This window comes from Rattus norvegicus, chromosome 3, assembly GCF_036323735.1.
Source record: "Rattus norvegicus strain BN/NHsdMcwi chromosome 3, GRCr8, whole genome shotgun sequence".
In the NCBI taxonomy this organism is placed as follows: domain Eukaryota; kingdom Metazoa; phylum Chordata; class Mammalia; order Rodentia; family Muridae; genus Rattus; species Rattus norvegicus.
Genome location: NC_086021.1, coordinates 146,380,001 through 146,392,678, shown reverse-complemented (window position 1 = coordinate 146,392,678; position 12,678 = coordinate 146,380,001). Strand labels below are relative to the sequence as shown.

The 12,678-nt window shown below is 40.0% G+C and overlaps 1 long non-coding RNA gene across 2 annotated transcripts in view; it reads right to left on the bottom strand.

Annotated features, from left to right (window-relative positions):
* LOC120101705 (uncharacterized) overlaps positions 1-4,550 on the bottom strand; it is a 61,389-nt gene extending 56,839 nt beyond the window's left edge. The window contains exon 1 of one of the 2 annotated variants that reach the window (XR_010065404.1): positions 4,039-4,550. This is a non-coding gene — a long non-coding RNA (uncharacterized LOC120101705). The remainder of the gene's footprint in view (positions 1-4,038) is intronic. The other variant, XR_010065405.1, reaches the window with a different exon arrangement.
* Positions 4,551-12,678: the final 8,128 nt, after the last annotated feature.

The following is a 12,678-nucleotide window of genomic DNA, read 5'->3' as shown; positions in this document are numbered from 1 at the left end:
TTTCAAGTGGCAGTGATTAATATAGCACAGTTCTGGCACAAAAACAGGTAAGGAAACAGTAGAAATCCCAGAAAAAAAATGCCTTTGTATACATGGTCAAGCCGCTCTCTGTCGAGGGTTCCAAGATAACTTATTGAAAAAAGAAAACTGTCTTTAGAATTGGTACTGGAAAAACTGAACATGTACATGAAAGAGAATGGAGTGAGAATGATATTGCCCAACACATTTAAAAATTAGGTCAACATGGATGAATGACCTAAGCATGCACCTAAAGCTATAGAAAACCTAGAAGAAAATATCGATTAAAAACTTCCATAACAAATGTTTCTAAGCTCACATATAAAATAGACTGTTTACAGCAGCTCCTGCTTATAATCACAAGAGAGGCAGTTCCATAGGACTTACTTTTGGCTTGCAAGCAATTCCACTAGACTCCTTCCAGGGATCTAGAAACAGGGACCAAACAGCAACCTGTATCACCATCTGAACCTCTGCCACACGCAGGTGGCCTGGTAGCCTATAAGGGGACTGCTTGCTATCCCAACCTTCCCCTTCCCTGTGCTACTGTTTTTCCACTCTGTTCCCATGCAACCTGTCTCTCTTCTCTCTTTCTGTCCTTCTCAGTCCCTGCTGCTCTGTCTCATGGCTCTGTCTCTTTGCCTCTACCCCTTCTCCAGGTCCCTCATTTCCATCCCTTCCAAATGAACACCCGTATACCAGGTTTATCACTTGGCCTGATTCCTCAGGAGGACACCCTGGCATGGTCCCACCAGGTACTCCTCTACCCCCACCAGTCACTGCATTACATTTCCTAACACTTGTTGAAAATCCAACTTCTTCTAGTTGTTAGTCTCAGTATAATGAGGGACTCTGTCTTCACAAGGTGGATGCACTTCAAAAATGAATACTAAAATCGTTCTCTGGCTCATACACACATATGTACATGTATTCGCGTGAACACACACACACACAGGAAAGCAAAATTTAATTTCAAAAAAAAAACACAAGCAACACAGTGAAGAAAAAAAGCTTACAGAATGGGAGAAAGTATTTTCAAATTATATACTTGATGAGGGATAAAACTAGAATGTATGAACATTTTTCTAACCACCTAACACCCAAATAAAACAACCCAATTAAAAGTGCGTAAAGGACTTGAATAGTTGTTTCTCTGCAGACACATGCATATGATCAATATTTATTTGCATGTATGTGTGCACAATAGCACTAACAAGCAAAGAAATATAGATCACAGTCAAAGCGAGGTATCCCCTCGCGCTCATTAGAATAGATATAAGGAAAATCACACAGATGTGGTACAATACAGAAGTGTTTGTTGTATTGGTGAGGCTGCAAGCTGATGCAGCTGCAGGGCTGCAGGACAGGGTGGCAAATTCACAAAACAATGATAGCTCTAGAGCTCTGTGCACATCAGTGTGAATGTGCTTCCTGCTACTTATCACACCCTTAAAACACACAAAAGATGTGGTTGAAAGAAAATAGAAATGGAGGTAGCACATCACGGTGTCCTCTGGCACTCAAATGTTGAACTTGCTCTAAGTTCCAACCTTGACAATTAACTAAGGCAGTGCGGACACAAATCTGGGCACAAAACCCCGGCACTACTCTCCCACGTTCAGTTTCATTCAATTCACATCTGTCAAACAATGTGTAAACTTTACTACTAACAAAGAAAGATAGTAGCAAAAACTGTTGCCAGACATAACATCATGTAAAGTTCAAAGATCCTGATATTCCACTCTGCTCATCACATCCCTCAGAGGCTGCCGGATTCCTTAGGTGACTTAGTGCTACACGGTCTTTTCAATAAAGTAAAACTAAGCAGATCTGAATAAATGTCAAAGCCAGCTTTTGATATGGCATTTAGAATTCAGTAAGGTGAAGTGCTTAGAAATTATAGTTTTGAACTCATGCATGGTAAACATTTGAGTTGAATAAGTTAACTTCTTTGTGGGAAACACATCCACAAGAACAAAATAAGCAGAATGTGAAAGAATAGTGAAGATAATTAGCATTTAATAAGACTTGCCCCACTTCACTGGAAAGATTGCAGAAGCAAAGTTAATAAAGCTAAAAGTAGGTTAATCTTTTTTGTCCCTTAAGCCTGCCATTTTAATATCTTTATTGTGTCCCAAGTGTGCTCAGAAATAGAAAAGTCTGCCAATGATGTATTTGTTCGACGACATTCAACAAATACTTGAGGACCCCCTGTCTGGAGCACTAAGGATACAGCCGGGAATGAAACCAATTCTCCAACTTCTTGAAAAAGAAAGCACCAGTAGCCTTTCTCTTTGTTTCCACAGATTAAAGACATATTTGGATGACTGGAAAACGGGATGAAATCCAATGCTTCCTACACCAAGAATCTTCAATTGCCTGCTGTGGAACAAATTAGCAGTTGTGGTCATTTCCCAGCCCGACCTTCCCTTTGTGGTCCTCCACTTTCTAAGATGCCAGCATGACAGTGGCTGTTGGTAGGTACAAAGGCTCACAGGTAAGCTCCTTTCAAAGGATTAGCTGAGGGAGTGGTGCCACCATAAACTGGCAAGGGAGTAAGGGAAAGCCAGAGCGCTGGAAAAGAGTTGATCAGCAGCGCGGTCTCAGCTGGAATCTGGCTCCTTTCAGACTCCTCAGCTACACAATGAATTTCTCCACAGTATGGTTTCAGCTAGAGGCCAGTGTGTAGGCTTTGCAATTCCGACATCATTAGTTGTTCATGACGGCCTCTGAGAGGTTAGGAGACAAGGGATAACCTCCTACCCACCTCCTGGTAAGATGGCCCTATCAGGTATGGACCTAGAATACAGGTGCCCAAGGCCAGAAAAGAAACTAAACAGGGTCTCTCTCTATTGGGCTCTAAGGGTCAGAGCTTTGCAGGAAATGCCTTCAAAGTGAAAAAACAAAACAAAACAAAACAAAACAAAACAAAACAAAAAATTAATAGATAAAAACTCCTTCTTTTAGAGACATAATCCTAAAAGTTTTATGATGATATCTAAACCTGTCCCACCCAACCATAGATTCTTTAGACTTTGATTTATTTTCATTCATTCCCAAATCCAAATCTGAGCACATGGCGAATGGTAGAGAGAGCTCTTCAAAGACAGCTGAGGTGGCCTCTGCCCTATGGGTAACTTCATCCAACAGATGATATGATTCAGATCATAGTATCAAGGAGATCTCTGTCACCAGTAATATTTGCAAATGGCTTGGAGTGACTTGGAACAGATATCAATAGACTTGGGTAGATTCCATAAAGTTACAAAAGACATATCTTTATTCTCCCTCAAGTATTAGACTATGGCTTTGATCAGGTTCCCTAGAAAGTAATCTTTGATGGGAAAGATCATTGGTGTGAGGTATTGATAACATGATCTGCACAGGGAAATGAAAAAGGAGTGAGAAGTTTAGCTGAGTTAAGGTATATGTTCAGATATTGAAAAGTCATGTGCACTCATAAGCCAGCAACTCTACCATTGTGGATCACGTCACCTGAGAGTACAGGCCACTCTTTCCCAGGTAATGGACCACAGACGGAAGCCAGATTGTCTCAGTCTTTTTCCCAGGATGGATCCCAAAATGTCAGATTGAGATTGGATTACCTAGGAGCCAGACTTCAAAGTGTGATCATCCTACAGGCATTTTACTGATTGAAAATACTTACAAGATTCTTTATGGAACTGGGGGAGATAAAGTAGGACAGGGAAAACAAGATAGAAAACATTTTCTTGTAATCTGGTCTGACGCTGATATCACGGGAAAGTTTGTTGTACACTGGGTTATGCCGTGGAACTGAGGCAAGAGGCCAAGTTTTTATGCCCCAGTCATTGAATCACAGTAGGACTTCATAAGCATTTCCTGGAGAGGCACATCTCTACAAAGAGCAGCTGGAAGGCACCAGCCTCCACCCCCAGGGCAGCTGGTACAGCAGCCGGACAGAAGGGGCTAGGCAGGCACCAAACTGGCTCCATGAACCTTCCCTCGCTTCCTGTGACTATCCCAGGATCAAAGCCCTACCTAATGCATAGCAGTCGAAGGAATTGCTCGAAAAGGAACAATCACAGCTCCCACTCCCAGCTCCCATGTGGTCTTCTGTCTGGTTTTGTTTTTCTTGTTTTTCAATGCCTCGAAATGTGAACTTGATCAAAGATATTTTTAAAAATACGCTTCATTTTAGGTTATCTTGAAGGAAGCCAACTTTCAGTTCTCCAAGGAGGTTGCCAAAGCTATAGATATACTCTGTGTTCATTGAGGAGACTCACAGCTTCGGCTACAGCTGCTCTTTTCAAGTCTGTGAGGCAGAGCTGTGCCCGGGAAAAGTCTACTTGCTGGAGACCCCTGTACTCAGCACTGTCTGTCCTCCTCCATCAGGTCCTCACACTCTGGGAAAACATTCTGGTTTGTTGCTATGGCTACCCTACTCTGGATGGCCACCGTGGGATTTAAATAGGCATCCAATGAACTGTGGAGTAACATTTTGTTGTGCTTCCCCCGCACCCCATGAGTCTTCCCCACCCCCTACGCTTATCACTGCTGAAATTAAAATGTTTTTTTATGAGTTTTAAAATATTTGCTTTGAAAAGAAAAGGCCCCAGCAGAAGGCAGAAGGCAGGAAGCAGATAGATGTAAAAATGGCAGCCATAATACTGCAAAGATCCTCAAAGATCTAAATAACCTGTGCCTATCCTGTTGTACCAGAGGCCCTTTTGTTTCTGAGAGGTTCTCCTTGCTGGTAGTCAGAGCCACAGGAAAAAACATAATACTGAGCCAAGTATATGCTTCCAGCCCTAGCAACTACATGATCCTCATTTTCAAAGACTGGTTTATGTATTTTTAATATGTCCATTTGTGTATGTCTATGAGCAGACTCTGTCATCAGAGGGCAGAGGAGGCTGCCAGATGTGGGTGCTGAGAGAACTCAGATCCTCTGTAAAAGCAGAATGTACTCTTATCCACTGAGCCATCGCTCCCACCCCATACAAAATCTGTTTGATAACTTGTTTTATAGCCCATTAGAGAATATAAACAGTTATTAAAACAGAACAATAACAAAATCACATGTGTGAGCCTGCCTGACATGGCAGTATACTCCTGCCAGCCCAGCGTGGCACTCTGGAGGCTGAGACTAGATGATGTTAAGTTCCGGGCTGTTGTGTGACAGACTTTTCCTAGAAGACACAATACACATGGCTATTTATGCAGGAAAGGGAGCGCTTAACAGACCAAGAGAATGGCTGCACCAAGTCCATCTTTGCAGATCAGTGGGGTTTTATTGGGGTTACTAACAGGAATATAGAAGAGGGGCTGTTACAGGTACATGGGAGACTCAAAAGCATGCAACATCACTGAGAAGCCCATACCAAGGTCTGTGAAGACTCAGCTCTGAAGCTTTCTGCACTCTTGTAGGCAGCTCCACGCTGGATCTCTATTTGCTCTGCAGTTTGGCTGGTTCAATCCCCTCTTCCCCCATTCTTCCCTTTGCAGATGTTTATCCCTTTTTATACTACTAGAAGGGAGTTCTCAAGAATCTTCCAAAGGTATGTTCTAGCAATGTGACTTTTGTTTCATCTCCTGAAGCACATGAGGAAACATTTCAATTCAGTGAGAATGCTTTAATTCAAAGGAAAGTGCGGAACAACTCAGGCCAGTCCAGACTACAGAGTAAGAGTTTCAGGAGTACAAAAGTTTATAAAAAAAGAAGTCCACAGTAGATGCTTTAAGTTACAGATCATATCTCCTGTTATTGGAGACCCATGGATATCATTTATGTATCTTTGTCAGGTTGTAGAAGCCTGACACACATGCTCTGAGATGCGTCAGAAAGACAGCATCTCCTAGGGGCAGTCCTTTAAGGCTCATGGCAGTGAGTGTTAAAGACCTCATGTTCCCCTCCTCTCAGATAGGAGAAAGTGGGCCTACTTTTTACCTCGCTGCAGCCTTCTCTGTAAGTCTTTACAGTCTTAGTCTTCCCTTCTCTTCACAAACACTGTAGAACTTGGCTCCCTTCCTAGATGAACCTAACACTCATTTCCATGCCCCCCCCCCAGCTTCAACCTCTGGGCAGCTCCAAAAACACATAGTTCAATTTCATTCATTTCACAGATCAAAAATAGTTCACGAGGTGAGAAGAGTGAGTCAGGTATCTAGATTGTATGTTTTTCTTCTACTTTAAAGATAAATTAATTCATTATTTTAGTGATTAAAAATACTTCTTACCGAGCTCATAGAAAATTATAGGCAAAATCTCCCAAAACAATAAACTAGTTATTCTAAACTTCTTTTTATCAACCAAGTAATCTGTTGTCCAAAGAACAGAGGTGAGTAACTCAAGGGATCCAGGCAATGTATTCTAGACCAGTCCTGTTCTGGGATATGAAAATTATCCCCAGGATGACAAGAGACTGAAAAGGGGGGAAGAGAGGCAAGGCCGCAATGCCCTACGTATTGGCAGACTCACAAGTGATAGGCTTTCCTAGGAACAGACAAGACTAATAGATCTTATAATTTGGATTCAGAGGAGAATATAAAGAGCAGAATATAAAGAGGTCAGGATAAAAGTGACTTCTTGCCAGACTCTAGTGGCACACACCTTTAAATCCTAGCACTCAAGAAGGCAGAGGCAGGCAGATTTCTGTGAGTTCAAAGCCATCCTTGTCTATAAAGTGAGTTTTAGGACAGTCAAAGCTGCACAAGGAAACCCTGCCATGAAAATAAACAAGCAAGCAAGCAGACAAAGAAACAAACAAAGAGATCTCCTTTTAGAACTGACCTGGCTTTTCTCAAGCTAAAGTTAAGGAGGCAGACACATTGGTAAAGCTTCACCTCCACTCTCATGATTTTATGTACCTCCGATGGAGATCATGTTGGTTATAAGCTGATATGGCTACATCCGTGCTTCTGGATTTGTGCACAGGGCTTGATGGAAAAACTTAGTTTCCTTCTTAGCATTAACTGTCAACTTATCCCATCCTGGAACTACCTGCAAAACAAGTCTCAATTGAGCAATGCCTTTATCAGATTGGTCTGTGGACATTTCGATAACAGAATGCCTTGATCATCTTGATTGATGCAGGCAGGCTCAGGCAACTGTGAGCAGTGTTATTTCTTGAACATGTATTCCTGGAGTGTGTACAAAAGATATTTACCCATGATCTAGACATTGAGCCAAAAAGCCATGCTTCCAGCCCTGGCTCCCCTCAATGACGTTTTGTGACCTGGGAGAGTAAATCAAATAAACCTTTTCCTCCCCAAGATATCTTTGGTAAGTGTTGTATCACTGTAAAAGAGTGAAACCAGAACTCCTAAATATTTAAATTTTGGCTCCTCAGTTCAATATCAAGAAAAGTAACCATTAGTCTCTTTTGAATGTAGAATTTTTCAATCAATTGATGCCTTATAGGTTAGTGGTCTTTGATAAAATGTATTTCCTATACTAAGAGTAGTTACCTAAAAATCAATATTTGTATAATTTTATCAATCACATGGTGTAATGTAAGGCTTAACTACTACTTTTTACTTTATCAAAAATACCGTATCTATCAACGTTATCTATTTACTTTAGCACATCTATTGGGATTCTATCAATACTTTGGCTTTCTTTTTATTAGAAAAGAATTATTAAAATTCTTATATTATTAAAATACAATTGCATCACCACTGCCCTACTTTTTGGCTTCTTAAATAGATATAATGTTGTAAGGGCTTTGTTTGGTCATATTGCCACTGAGACTGTTCTAATTTTATATACTAAAATTACTTTTTCATTTCTGGAACAAATTTTCTTGCCTTGGTACCTCCTGACTCTTTTACATATACTTAAATAATAAGTTCTCTTTGCCCAAAAGAAATGGCCCAGACTTTTTCCAGCCATATTGCCTTATGGGCCCAGTACAATCAGAGAAATATCTACAAGAATGAAGTCAGCACATAGGAAAGAGATGTGAGGCCTGGGCCACTGTTACTTTGGACTTTACACGACATACAACACTTTCTGGAAGAACTTCTTCACCTTGCATCTCCCCCAACGGCTTCATCAGGATCTTACACACTGACCCTGAGGTGAGTTCACTGGTGTAGCTTCAGTGCTCGCACACTCCTGTGAATGAAGTAACTCCTGCTGAGTGAGTTTACTAGGTTCTTTACACTGTGGGCCCCAGTTAGTCACTTCCTATGTACGTGCTCATTCTCCTATAACGTCACCAACCACATGCCCTCTCATCAGGGCCGTACCCTGTGGTTTACTTTCAGAAACAAATTGCTTCTCCAGCAAGGCTGGGCAACTTTAACCTAGGATGACAACTGCTATTATTTTTTTTATCTGTTCCCTTGGGTGAGCAAGCTTGTGGAGAGCCTACCAGGGAATGAGGTCACAGAGTAGAGGAGCAGTGAGCTGCAAACCAACACCAGCCAATCTTCTACAGCAGAGCTGCCTGTATGAATAGAAAGCTCACACATACTCTTGAAAGTGTTTATGTGACACATGAAGAATTTATGTGCTTATCCAAGCCAAAATATCTTCTGACTACTCAGTGTTGAGCTAGTCCAGTGGGTTTTGTTTTAAGGCAGTAATTTCAGGTGACTTTGTCATACAGCATGAGCTAGCTGATGCTATCTTCTTAGTCTGCGAAACACATTCAATATTCAGTGGATCTGTGCTGCCTAAAGGAACAAGGTAAATCACATAACTTGTACACAGTAGCAATTTCCAAGCTCAGCATTTATATAGCTTTACATCTTTACACTCATATCATAAAACTAGCAATGGACCAACCCAATGACATGCTCTTAATTTTGTGAGAAAGGGCCAGGCTGGTTAATGTGGAATAATAACAACATATATTATTGAAACCATAGTATGGCATAGGAACAATTAAGAGTCTCATAAGGAGTATGTGACTTAATTTTCAGCACAAATTCTGTGAGAAACAATTATTATTCTAAATTTAAACGTGAGGAAACTCAAAGAATTTTAGCCAAATGCATGGGTTAGAAATAAGATTTCATTCTGAAATGCTTGCGTGAAGGCTTCCTGGTTATCATACAGTACTGTTCTGCACCCAGCAGTCCTTGCCTCCCATTTCAGGGCTTAGCTTTTGCCCCTCTTTGTGTCCCAAGTCAAATTCTAAAGAATTGTGCATTCATAGTAGTATTTGGCCAGAAGACAACAAATAGGTATACTTGTCCTTCATTATCTCTGTGTAACCAAAACAGGGAAGCCCAGAATCCTAACTTGGCATGTCCTTGAGAAACTTTGATTCAAAGGCCATCCATCCTAGTACCACACATTGAATCCCCTGTTTGAACTGGGACCTCTTTTTGTGATGTTCCTGAGAACACTTATTCCTAGAATCCTTTATCCTACCTTTTATTATGTAGAGTAACTCCCCAAATATTTTATATTAAATCAAAACTCAACTTTCTGACCATTAACCTTCCCACTAGAGAATTCCTTTGGGAAATTATTGACCATATTTGAAGTCAAAAAAGCATTTCTCTTCTAATTGGAACTTCGGAGTATAAATTCACATGTTTAAAGGTAAGGGCTGTCATGGATGCTGGTGTACTATGTAGATGACTGTACTAGTTCATCTATAGTGGTATCGGCTATTCTCAGCTCACAGTTGCTCTCTCCTGCAGAGCATTGTACCAGTGGAGTAGAGCCAAGTATCCTGGAAATGCTCGGAAGGTCCTGTCACTCACCAAATGAGGGATGTCCAAACTGGAGAATCCTGGAGGCACTCTGCCGGGTGGTTCAGTAGGACTCTTTCTACTCTGGAGTTCCCTGGACAGGGAAGCCAAAGCTAGATTACAGCAGAATCTTGATTCTCTTGGCTCATTCCCCCTTCCTAGTCAGCTTTCCTAAGCACTTTACATTTTTCTTTTGAAACTTCTCAGTACATGTAGAAACTCATTAGCTCACATGTTATTTTCAGGGACTCCACCAAAGGCAAGAGATGCATGAAAATTAAGAAGCAATTTTACTGGAGGGTAACAGTGAAGATTTATTCAGGGAAAACATTATAAATTTACTTTTCTAAATAATTATCAAGGGTTATACAATATTTACAATCCAAAGGACAAATCAAACGCCCTGTTTCTAACACCTAAATCTGAAAGTTCATACCCAAGCTTTAGTCTGCATCTGCTCTCAGATGCTGTTACAAAGGAACCTTGAATGCAGTGGTTAGCTTCAGGCTAGTGACTAAACCATCTGAGACTTGGGGCTTTCTCTGTTTTCTTCATGATACACGCGAGGGTGGGATGTTCTGTTCTGCATATTTGAAGCTGTGAAACAGAAATTGATTTATAGTCCAAACAAAAGATATGTAATCACCTATAGAAGGTCCTGATACTTCATTGTCCTTCCTTTGGTAGAAATCTAGTTGCCACGGCCACCTGCAATATGGAATGAGCTGTACTGTGTATTCAGTTGGATGAGCTGTACAGTGTTAACGATCTGACTGAAAAAAAATTAATTGAGGAAGACGAACTTTGTGAAGAGTCAGAAGACCATGCACTAACCCTTTCCAATCGTTTGTGTTGGCCCTTGCTCTTAGTATTCCCTGTAAAGAAGAGAGGGACTCCTAAGGGAAGAACGTTTCAAATTAATTTCAGTCTTTTGTGTTGACTTCAACGATTGTAAAAGCTGCTTTCGAGCTTTGTTTGTTTTGTTTTTGTTTCCCCTTTATAAATCTGACTGTTGTAATAAAAAATAGTTAGCTACAAAATGTACCTGAAATTAATTTTTTACTTAATAAGGTTATCAGGCCTTTTCCTTTCAACTTTTTAACCAGGGGTATTAGTGGAATTTTGTGTGAGGGCAGAATGCTTTCACATTGGTGTGATTCTGTTTGGTAGTCACTAGGTGGACATGGCTACTGAAAACTAAAAATGAAGATGGTGTATGTGGTTCAGAAAGTGATACTGAGTCCCCCCCCCCCCCTTTGGCCTATCAGTTTAAAGTTCAAGCCATGTGGCGAGTAGCCTCTATATTGCACAGAGTAAGTCTCTAGGACAATTCTAGTAAGTTTAGCTCATTAATCTATCAATAAATACTGGTTCTGAGTTGTGTTTACTGTTTTTTAAGAGCTTAGATATATAAATAGAGGATAAAGAGTTAAAGGGCCTGCCACTGCTTGAAGCAAAACATGATATTAATGTGGAGACGGGGAATTGGAGAATGCTCCCAATCCTAACTAAGAAATTATCTCCAATTCATAGCCACTTACAGAGAAACATTAGCTCTGTCCAGTGGTGTATCACTGAGCATGTTAACCATACTTAAGGGTAGGCCTTCTGCCCAGTAGTGTACGTCCAACACAAAACAAACGTAATCATATTTTTGTAGATTTTTTTTGTCTCATTGTGCTTTGTTTGGTTTTGTTGTTGTTGTTTTATTGTTGTAATTTTTTTGTCCTTCTGCTCCTTTGCTTGTATATTATGGTTTTTGATTTTGTGTTTTTATGAGTTCTATTTTGTGTGTTTGTGTCTAGTGTTCTTATTGCTTAATTTTGTTTTAATTCCCATTTCAGATTTTTGTTTTCTGTTTTTTGGTTTTTTTTTTTTGAGAGAGAGAAAGAGAGAGAGAGAGAGAGAGAGAGAGAGAGAGAGAGAGAGAGCGCTAACAGGGTGGGTGGGTGAGGAGTTGATAATGATCTTGGAGGGAAAAACTTGATCAGAAAATATCCTATGATTTATCAGTTAAAATGGAAACAAATAAAACTTTGCTTATTGGTCCTTAATCTTTTTTTGTTTCAGTCCTTTAGAGAGCAAATTATTGGCATACAGTAAGCTTTTATAAGCTTTTAATGGATAGTCATTAAGGAACAGTTAGTTAATGAGACATATTATAATTTTCTTATACATAATATGATTTTATTTAATTCAGAACACTTTGCAAAGCAATATGTAGGTACATACCTGAAGCTCACCATTTTTGGAGGCAAAGTTAGGGCAGTCAGTAGTTTGCGGCTATCCTTGGTTATTAATATTTTCAAACCAACCAGACCTACAGAAGATTTGTCTCAAAATTTTTTTAAAAGATCAAGAGATTTTGTAATTTAAGTAGCCACTGGTGAAATAATATCTCAAATAATTATGTATCAGTGTGGCTTAGTTGTTCAAGTAAGGACAATTATTGAATCAAATGTAACAGGATTATTTTGTTTCAGGGCTAGATAGCCATCGTATAATATATGTAACCTGATTTTTCACATGGAGGGTATTTTGTATTTCTCCCTCATACATAACATAACATCACTACTTAACAGCTGTGCACAACTTCAATAGAACAGCCATGCAGTCAAGTACCAGAATTCATAAGTACATTTGCCATCTGGAGTCAAGATGAATGTAATCTATCCATGTCTGGGTTAATCAGAGTTTAAACTCACTCAATTGATGGAACAGATACGAAAAGCCATTGTTTCGTAAATGTAGGCCTAGTTAGTCTCAGAGCTATCTTTACATACATTTTACCTAGCTACCATTCCTTCTAAGGTAAGGCCTCCAGTAGTATGCATGAGTTTTACATGTTTGCTAGATAGCATGGAATAAGCCAGTCTTGTTAAGATAGTTTGATTTAAAAATAAGATTTTAGATTCATAGAGGTGAAGCCAAGAGAGTTTTTGCCTATCGATAATTACTGGGAGCTTCAAA